The 9,585-nt window shown below is 40.8% G+C and overlaps 1 pseudogene; it reads right to left on the reverse strand.

The window, feature by feature from the left end:
• Positions 1-483: 483 nt before the first annotated feature.
• Kpna4-ps1 (karyopherin subunit alpha 4, pseudogene 1) lies at positions 484-2,201 on the reverse strand (annotated as a pseudogene).
• Positions 2,202-9,585: the final 7,384 nt, after the last annotated feature.

The raw sequence follows: 9,585 nt of genomic DNA on the forward strand, positions 1-9,585 counted from the left end.
ATGTGAAGGCTCATTTCCACAATGTAGGGTAATGCCAAGGCATTGAGATTGGAGTGGGTTGGTGGGAGGGAATGGGAGCATCCTAATAGGAGCAGGGGGAAGGGAGAGGGACAATGGGAAAGGGGGAAAAGGGGATAACATTTGAAATATAACTACATAAAATATCTAAGACAATTAAAATTTAAAAAATATGAAAATATGTTTGTGGAGGACAATGATAGAGCTCAGATCACACTGCACCTCTGTAGCCTTCCAACATAAATATACATCACACCAAAGTGTCTTGATCCACAGCACACTTTTTTCCAAAGGGATATGCATCAGTGGGCAGCTGATACACCTCCACTATGGAGTATTCTAATTGGAGACTGCAAATGTCAGCATGTGGCACCAGGGAGTGTGGAAAATATAGGGGAGTTGAGATGGTTAGGGGGAATTCTAGTTAGGAAATCATGCATATACATTTACAATCCATGAGAGAGTGACTTTTGGCAACTGCAAAGTGACTGAGACATGGCTTGCTTTAAAAACATCAAAATGAAGAGGCAAGAGTGCTGGGAGCCTTCTGTTGCTTACTGTCTTATCGCCTGGTGGCCATCTGGTGGTGTTTCATATTGAATAAAAGATGTGGCACTTAATTGACCTTAGAAATTAAATTCTTTTGTTTGAAGGTTGGCTGTTGGATCAAAATTCTAAGTAACTCTTTGTGTTGCTTCAGGAATGAGTCTAGGATCTTCATCAATATCATCACCTGAAAAGTATTGATTTATGATTTAAAATGCTAATTTATATATGTCTTCAATTTCATGTTGCTGCAAAACTTCAATTTTCTCCAAGCCTCCATACTTTTCTATGATCTAAGCTATTGTACTTGCTTCATCATCAGACATCAGTCAGCATGATTTTTTTAGACCATCTAGAACTACCTGCACCACTTGAGATTTTTTAATGACAGTAAATTACAGAATGGTGGTATTGCATTCTGTTGTACAAGGTATTCAACTTGACCTTTTCTGCCACTTATTGTTAAACTGCTAATTGCCCAAGGAGCTTCCTTTTGTGTTCTGAAGTCCCCCTTAGGGAGCTGATGAATAATCATAGGGATTAACCCAGCATCTATTACAGTTTGAACTTGCTGCTCATTGCCTGCTGTTATATTGGAAAGGAACCATACTGCTTCCTTATTATTTTCTCTTTTGGGTGTGTCAACAGGTTTGGAAAGTGGGACAGCACACCACAACTAAGAAGCACTTGGGTCTGCACATCAGTGCCAGTAACTATGTTCCCAACTTCTCTGAGTGCTGCAGTTTGAACTTTGACTTTCTGGTGACTCAGAAGGGGCATGAGGAAGGGTTCAACACCTAAATCAGTAACCATCTGTATCTGCTCATTTCCTGTCAAGTAGGACAGTACCCAAACAGTGTCTACAAGAATGTCTAATGTTGTATGGTAGATGAGGACATATAAAGCTGGCAAAATCTCCTGAACGGTCTCCATAGGTGGTGAGGGTTCTTTATTTCTACAAAGATTGACAATGACACATGTGACATTCTGAAGAAAGGTGATAGGAATGGAAGAATTGATTAAGGACAGAAGAAGTTTGACAACTCCCAGTGATAAGACACAATCTGCATGAAGACCATCACCTACATTGTTTCCCAAAGCCCACACCACTTGTTCACAAACATTCTGATGTGGGAAATGGAGGAGTCACAGAAAAATGTGGTACTGCATTGGACTGTACATCAGCTTGAGTCTGTGCAGAAGTTCCTGATGGTATATTAGTGTCTAAGCAGCTTCAAACTGTAGTGAAGGATTGTCATCCCTTTCTAGACATTTGATAAGAATTGATAAAATCCCAGATTTTATTAGGTCATTAATTGGTGAATTTCTGTCACCGGAAAATAGTTTCCTTGCTGCCTGCACAGCACTTAACTGGACTACGAGATTATCACTTGTCACACTCTATAATATAGCTACTAGTGTTTCATTTTGTGCTTTAAATACAGCATCAATATCTGAATCTTCTCAGCTTTTTCTTGAGGAACATTTCTCCTTTTCAGTAAGTATTCATCATTTCTTTTGTTCTTCCGGAGTTCAACTGCCACTTGATTTCTGTGTCTTCACATTGTCTCCACATCACAGCCCTTGTTCTTGAAGTTCTTAATGCAGTGGTTCTCTAAGCCAGTGTTCTTGGCCATGGCTGCTCCTGTGGCAGCAGCTTCCCCTTTTCACTGAAGCTGAATACCTCTGCCCCTTATAGTTATTGACATGCTTTTCCACATAGATCCCTGAGCCCTGGATGGTGGTGTTGTTCTATATTAACTAGTGTTAAGGATATCATCCTGAAGACAAACTTTACTTATGGTATCAAATATGGAAAAGTTGAGCTGGTCCTCAACTAGAAGCTTTATAGCTAATGGTTAGAATTCAAGTTGCTAGAAAGTATACTACATGCTACCAGATGAAAAGGTAAAGGGAATAAAGACCAAGTGGGTCCCACTCCATAAACCTTTCTCCTTTCCAAAATGTACATTTAAAATCAAGCAATGTACCCTCTTATAAAATGTTCACTCATCCAAGACTAAGAAAAAAGTGAAGAAGATGGTAGGAAAGATCCTAAGAGTCTAAGGATAAGGAAGCTAGTTGGCAGAAGGTACACCATGAAATTCTACCAATATGATCTCCAAAATATAATGAGAAAAAATGTCACTACAGTATACATATCAGCATGGAAGGAAGAAAGCTGGGAAAGTCTAGCCTACACAACCATTTACAGGAAACTATAAATCTGGGAATGGAAGAGATTGTCATCTTCAGGGACAACCAGAGAACAAAAATTGGCCACATAGTACCAAATAATAAACCAACAGAGCATAAATATATACAATTTTATACAGTCACTAAAATTTATATTTCAATATATATGTATATGAAAATATATACATATTCAGTAAGAATTAATGAAATAAGATGTCATGTGCATTTTAGGAGTGCAGGGAAGGATATAAAGAGTATTTTAGAGACAGGAAATGTAAACAAAAAGCAATTAAATGACAATGTCAAAAATGAACTACCAAATAGTATTTAAAAAATAAAGTGGGCAGAGAGAGGTGGCTGTGTGTGGTTTACCTGGAAATTCTTGGATCCTCATAAGTGTGGCCACTGGGGGTCCCAGGACCATATGGAGCTGGGATTATAAAGTGGCTGCCGGCAGAGAGCCCTTGGGCAGCACCCCGCGAGCAAACTTGAGCCTCAGGACCACAGGTAAGACCAACTTGTCTGCTACAAGAGAGCTGCCTGTTGAGATCGGGACACACAGAGGCAGAGTTCATCTAGGACCAGGCACGTCCTGTGTTTGCCGGAGGTCCCACGCCCGCGGATCCCGGGCCCGCAGCAGCTCTCTGCTCCGAGACCCTGTGGGAAAAATACCTCACCGCCTGATCAGGTGGGCACTCCTGAGGCTGCAGAGCGGAAGAGACCACCAACACTGCCCACCCCTGCCCACATCCCTGGCCCAAGAGGAAACTGTATAAGGCCTCTGGGCTCCCGTGGGGGAGGGCCCAGGAGCGGCAGGACCCCTGCCTGAGACACCGGCGGAACCTGAGGGAAACAGACCTGATAAACAGTTCTCTGCACCCAAATCCCGTGGGAGGGAGAGCTGAACCTTCAGAGAGGCAGACAAGCCTGGGAAACCAGAAGAGACTGCTCTCTGTACATAAATCTCGGACGCCAGAGGAAAACACCAAAGGCCATCTGGAACCCTGGTGCACTGAAGCTCCCGTGAGGGGCGGCACAGGTCTTCCTGGTTGCTGCCCCCGCAGAGAGCCCTTGGGCAGCACTCCGCGAGCAAACTTGAGCCTCGGGACCACAGGTAAGACCAAATTGTCTGCTGCAAGAAAGCTGCCTGGTGAACTCAAGACACAGGCCCACAGGAACAGCTGAAGACCTGTAGAGAGGAAAAACTACACGCCCGAAAGCAGAACACTCTGTCCCCATAACTGACTGAAAGAGAGGAAAACAGGTCTACAGCACTCCTGACACACAGGCTTATAGGACAGTCTAGCCACTGTCAGAAATAGCAGAACAAAGTAACACTAGAGATAATCTGATGGCGAGAGGCAAGCGCAGGAACCCAAGCAACAGAAACCAAGTTACATGCCATCATCGGAGCCCAATTCTCCCACCAAAACAAACATGGAATATCCAAACACACCAGAAAAGCAAGATCTAGTTTCAAAATCATATATGATCATGATGCTGGAGGACTTCAAGAAAGACATGAACACACTTAGGGAAACACAGGAAAACATTAATAAACAAGTAGAAGCCTACAGAGAGGAATCGCAAAAATCCCAGAAAGAATTCCAGGAAAACACAAACAAACAGTTGAAGGAATTAAAAATGGAAATAGAAGCAATCAAGAAAGAACACATGGAAACAACCCTGGATATAGAAAACCAAAAGAAGAGACAAGGAGCTGTAGATACAAGCCTCACCAACAGAATTCAAGAGATGGAAGAGAGAATCTCAGGAGCAGAAGATTCCATAGAAATCATTGACTCAACTGTCAAAGATAATGTAAAGCGGAAAAAGCTACTGGTCCAAAACATACAGGAAATCCAGGACTCAATGAGAAGATCAAACCTAAGGATAATAGGTATAGAAGAGAGTGAAGACTCCCAGTTCAAAGGACCAGTAAATATCTTCAACAAAATCATAGAAGAAAACTTCCCTAACCAAAAAAAAAGAGATACCCATAGGCATACAAGAAGCCTACAGAACTCCAAATAGATTGGACCAGAAAAGAAACACCTCCCGCCACATAATAGTCAAAACACCAAATGCACAAAATAAAGAAAGAATATTAAAAGCAGTAAGGGAAAAAGGTCAAGTAACATATAAAGGCAGACCTATCAGAATCACACCAGACTTCTCGCCAGAAACTATGAAGGCCAGAAGATCCTGGACTGATGTCATACAGACCCTAAGAGAAAACAAATGCCAGCCCAGGTTACTGTATCCTGCAAAACTCTCAATTAACATAGATGGAGAAACCAAGATATTCCATGACAAAACCAAATTTACACAATATCTTTCTACAAATCCAGCACTACAAAGGATAATAAATGGTAAAGCCCAACATAAGGAGGCAAGCTAGACCCTAGAAGAAGCAAGAAACTAATCGTCTTGGCAACAAAACAAAGAGAATGAAAGCACACAAACATAACCTCACATCCAAATATGAATATAACGGGAAGCAATAACCACTATTCCTTAATATCTCTCAACATCAATGGCCTCAACTCCCCAATAAAAAGAAATAGATTAACAAACTGGATACGCATCGAGGACCCTTCATTCTGCTGCCTACAGGAAACACACCTCAGAGACAAAGACAGACACTACCTCAGAGTGAAAGGCTGGAAAACAACTTTCCAAGCAAATGGTCAGAAGAAGCAAGCTGGAGTAGCCATTCTAATATCAAATAAAATCAATTTTCAACTAAAAGTCATCAAAAAAGATAAGGAAGGACACTACATATTCATCAAAGGAAAAATCCACCAAGATGAACTCTCAATCCTAAATATCTATGCCCCAAATACAAGGGCACCTACATATGTAAAAGAAACCTTACTAAAGCTGAAAACACACATTGCACCTCACACAATAATAGTGGGAGATTTCAACACCCCACTCTCATCAATGGACAGATCATGGAAACAGAAATTAAAGAGAGATGTAGACAGACTAAGAGAAGGCATGAGCCAAATGGACCTAACGGATATTTATAGAAGATTCTATCCTAAAGCAAAAGGATATACCTTCTTCTCAGCTCCTCATGGTACTTTCTCCAAAATTGACCATATAATTGGTCAAAAAACGGGCTTCAACAGGTACAGAAAGATAGAAATAATCCCATGTGTGCTATCGGACCACCACAGCCTAAAACTGGTCTTCAATAACAATAAGGGAAGAATGCCCACATATACGTGGAAATTGAACAATGCTCTACTCAATGATAACCTGGTCAAGGAAGAAATAAAGAAAGAAATTAAAAACTTTTTAGAATTTAATGAAAATGAAGGTACAACATACCCAAACTTATGGGACACAATGAAAGCTGTGCTAAGAGGAAAACTCATAGCGCTGAGTGCCTGCAGAAAGAAACAGGAAAGAGCATACGTCAGCAGCTTGACAGCACACCTAAAAGATCTAGAACAAAAAGAAGCAAATACACCCAGGAGGAGTAGAAGGCAGGAAATAATCAAACTCAGAGCTGAAATCAACCAAGTAGAAACAAAAAGGACCATAGAAAGAATCAACAGAACCAAAAGTTGGTTCTTTGAGAAAATCAACAAGATAGATAAACCCTTAGCCAGACTAACGAGAGGACACAGAGAGTGCGTCCAAATTAACAAAATCAGAAATGAAAAGGGAGACATAACAACAGATTCAGAGGAAATTCAAAAAATCATCAGATCTTACTACAAAAACCTATATTCAACAAAACTTGAAAATCTTCAGGAAATGGACAATTTCCTAGACAGATACCAGGTACCGAAGTTAAATCAGGAACAGATAAACCAGTTAAACAACCCCATAACTCCTAAGGAAATTGAAGCAGTCATTAAAGGTCTCCCAACCAAAAAGAGCCCAGGTCCAGATGGGTTTAGTGCAGAATTCTATCAAACCTTCATAGAAGACCTCATACCAATATTATCCAAACTATTCCACAAAATTGAAACAGATGGATCACTACCGAATACCTTCTACGAAGCCACAATTACTCTTATACCTAAACCACACAAAGACACAACAAAGAAAGAGAACTTCAGACCAATTTCCCTTATGAATATCGACGCAAAAATACTCAACAAAATTCTGGCAAACCGAATCCAAGAGCACATCAAAACAATCATCCACCATGATCAAGTAGGCTTCATCCCAGGCATGCAGGGATGGTTTAATATACGGAAAACCATCAACGTGATCCATTATATAAACAAACTGAAAGAACAAAACCACATGATCATTTCATTAGATGCTGAGAAAGCATTTGACAAAATTCAACACCCCTTCATGATAAAAGTCCTGGAAAGAATAGGAATTCAAGGCCCATACCTGAACATGGTAAAAGCCATATACAGCAAACCAGTTGCTAACATTAAACTAAATGGAGAGAAACTTGAAGCAATCCCACTAAAATCAGGGACTAGACAAGGCTGCCCACTCTCTCCCTACTTATTCAATATAGTTCTTGAAGTTCTAGCCAGAGCAATCAGACAACAAAAGGAGGTCAAGGGGATACAGATCGGAAAAGAAGAAGTCAAAATATCACTATTTGTAGATGATATGATAGTATATTTAAGTGATCCCAAAAGTTCCACCAGAGAAGTACTAAAGCTGATAAACAACTTCAGCAAAGTGGCTGGGTATAAAATTAACTCAAATAAATCAGTTGCCTTCCTCTATACAAAAGAGAAACAAGCCGAGAAAGAAATTAGGGAAACGACACCCTTCATAATAGACCCAAATAATATAAAGTACCTCGGAGTGACTTTAACAAAGCAAGTAAAAGATCTGTACAATAAGAACTTCAAGACACTGAAGAAGGAAATTGAAGAAGACCTCAGAAGATGGAAAGATCTCCCATGCTCATGGATTGGCAAGATTAATATAGTAAAAATGGCCATTTTACCAAAAGCAATCTGCAGATTCAATGCAATCCCCATCAAAATACCAATCCAATTCTTCAAAGAGTTAGACAGAACAATTTGCAAATTCATCTGGAATAACAAAAAACCCAGGATAGCTAAAGCTATCCTCAACAATGAAAGGACTTCAGGGGGAATCACTATCCCTGAACTCAAGCAGTATTACAGAGCAATAGTGATAAAAACTGCATGGTATTGGTACAGAGACAGACAGATAGACCAATGGAATAGAATTGAAGACCCAGAAATGAACCCACACACATATGGTCACTTGATTTTTGACAAAGGAGCCAAAACCATCCAATGGAAAAAAGATAGCATTTTCAGCAAATGGTGCTGGTTCAACTGGAGGGCAACATGTAGAAGAATGCAGATCGATCCATGCTTATCACCCTGTACAAAGCTTAAGTCCAAGTGGATCAAGGACCTCCACATCAAAGCAGACACACTCAAACTAATAGAAGAAAAACTAGGGAAGCATCTGGAACACATGGGCACTGGAAAAAATTTCCTGAACAAAACACCAATGGCTTACGCTCTAAGATCAAGAATTGACAAATGGGATCTCATAAAACTGCAAAGCTTCTGTAAGGCAAAGGACACTGTGGTTAGGACAAAACGGCAACCAACAGATTGGGAAAAGATCTTTACCAATCCTACAACAGATAGAGGCCTTATATCCAAAATATACAAAGAACTCAAGAAGTTAGACCGCAGGGAAACAAATAACCCTATTAAAAAATGGGGCTCAGAGCTAAACAAAGAATTCACAGCTGAGGAATGCCGAATGGCAGAGAAACACCTAAAGAAATGTTCAACATCTTTAGTCATAAGGGAAATGCAAATCAAAACAACCCTGAGATTTCACCTCACACCAGTGAGAATGGCTAAGATCAAAAACTCAGGGGACAACAGATGCTGGCGAGGATGTGGAGAAAGAGGAACACTCCTCCATTGTTGGTGGGATTGCAAACTGGTACAACCATTCTGGAAATCAGTCTGGAGGATCCTCAGAAAATTGGACATTGAACTGCCTGAGGATCCAGCTATACCTCTCTTGGGCATATACCCAAAAGATGCCCCAACATATACAAAAGACACGTGCTCCACTATGTTCATTGCAGCCTTATTTATAATAGCCAGAAGCTGGAAAGAACCCAGATGCCCTTCAACAGAGGAATGGATACAGAAAATGTGGTACATCTACACAATGGAATATTACTCAGCTATCAAAAACAACGACTTTATGAAATTCGTAGGCAAATGGCTGGAACTGGAAAATATCATCCTGAGTGAGCTAACCCAAACACAGAAAGACATACATGGTATGCACTCGCTGATAAGTGGCTATTAGCCCAAATGCTTGAATTACCCTAAATGCCTAGAACAAATGAAACTCAAGACAGATGATCAAAATGTGAATGGTTCACTCCTTCTTTAAAAGGGGAACAAGAATACCCTTGGCAGGGAAGAGAGAGGCAAAGATTACAACAGAGACTGAAGGAACACCCATTCAGAGTCTGCCCCACATATGGCCCATGCATATACAGCCATCCAATTAGACAAGATGGATGAAGCAAAGAAGTGCAGACCGACAGGAGCCGGATGTAGATCGCTCCTGAGAGACACAGCCAGAATACAGCAAATACAGAGGCGAATACCAGCAGCAAACCACTGAACTGAGAATAGGACCCCCGTTGAAGGAATCAGAGAAAGAACTGGAAGAGCTTGAAGGGGCTCGAGACCCCATATGTACACCAATGCCAAGCAACCAGAGCTTCCAGGGACTAAGCCACTACCTAAAGACTATACATGGACTGACCCTGGACTCTGACCTCATAGGTAGCAATGAATATCCTAGTAAGAG

Source organism: Rattus norvegicus, chromosome 14 (assembly GCF_036323735.1).
Source record: "Rattus norvegicus strain BN/NHsdMcwi chromosome 14, GRCr8, whole genome shotgun sequence".
NCBI lineage: Eukaryota > Metazoa > Chordata > Mammalia > Rodentia > Muridae > Rattus > Rattus norvegicus.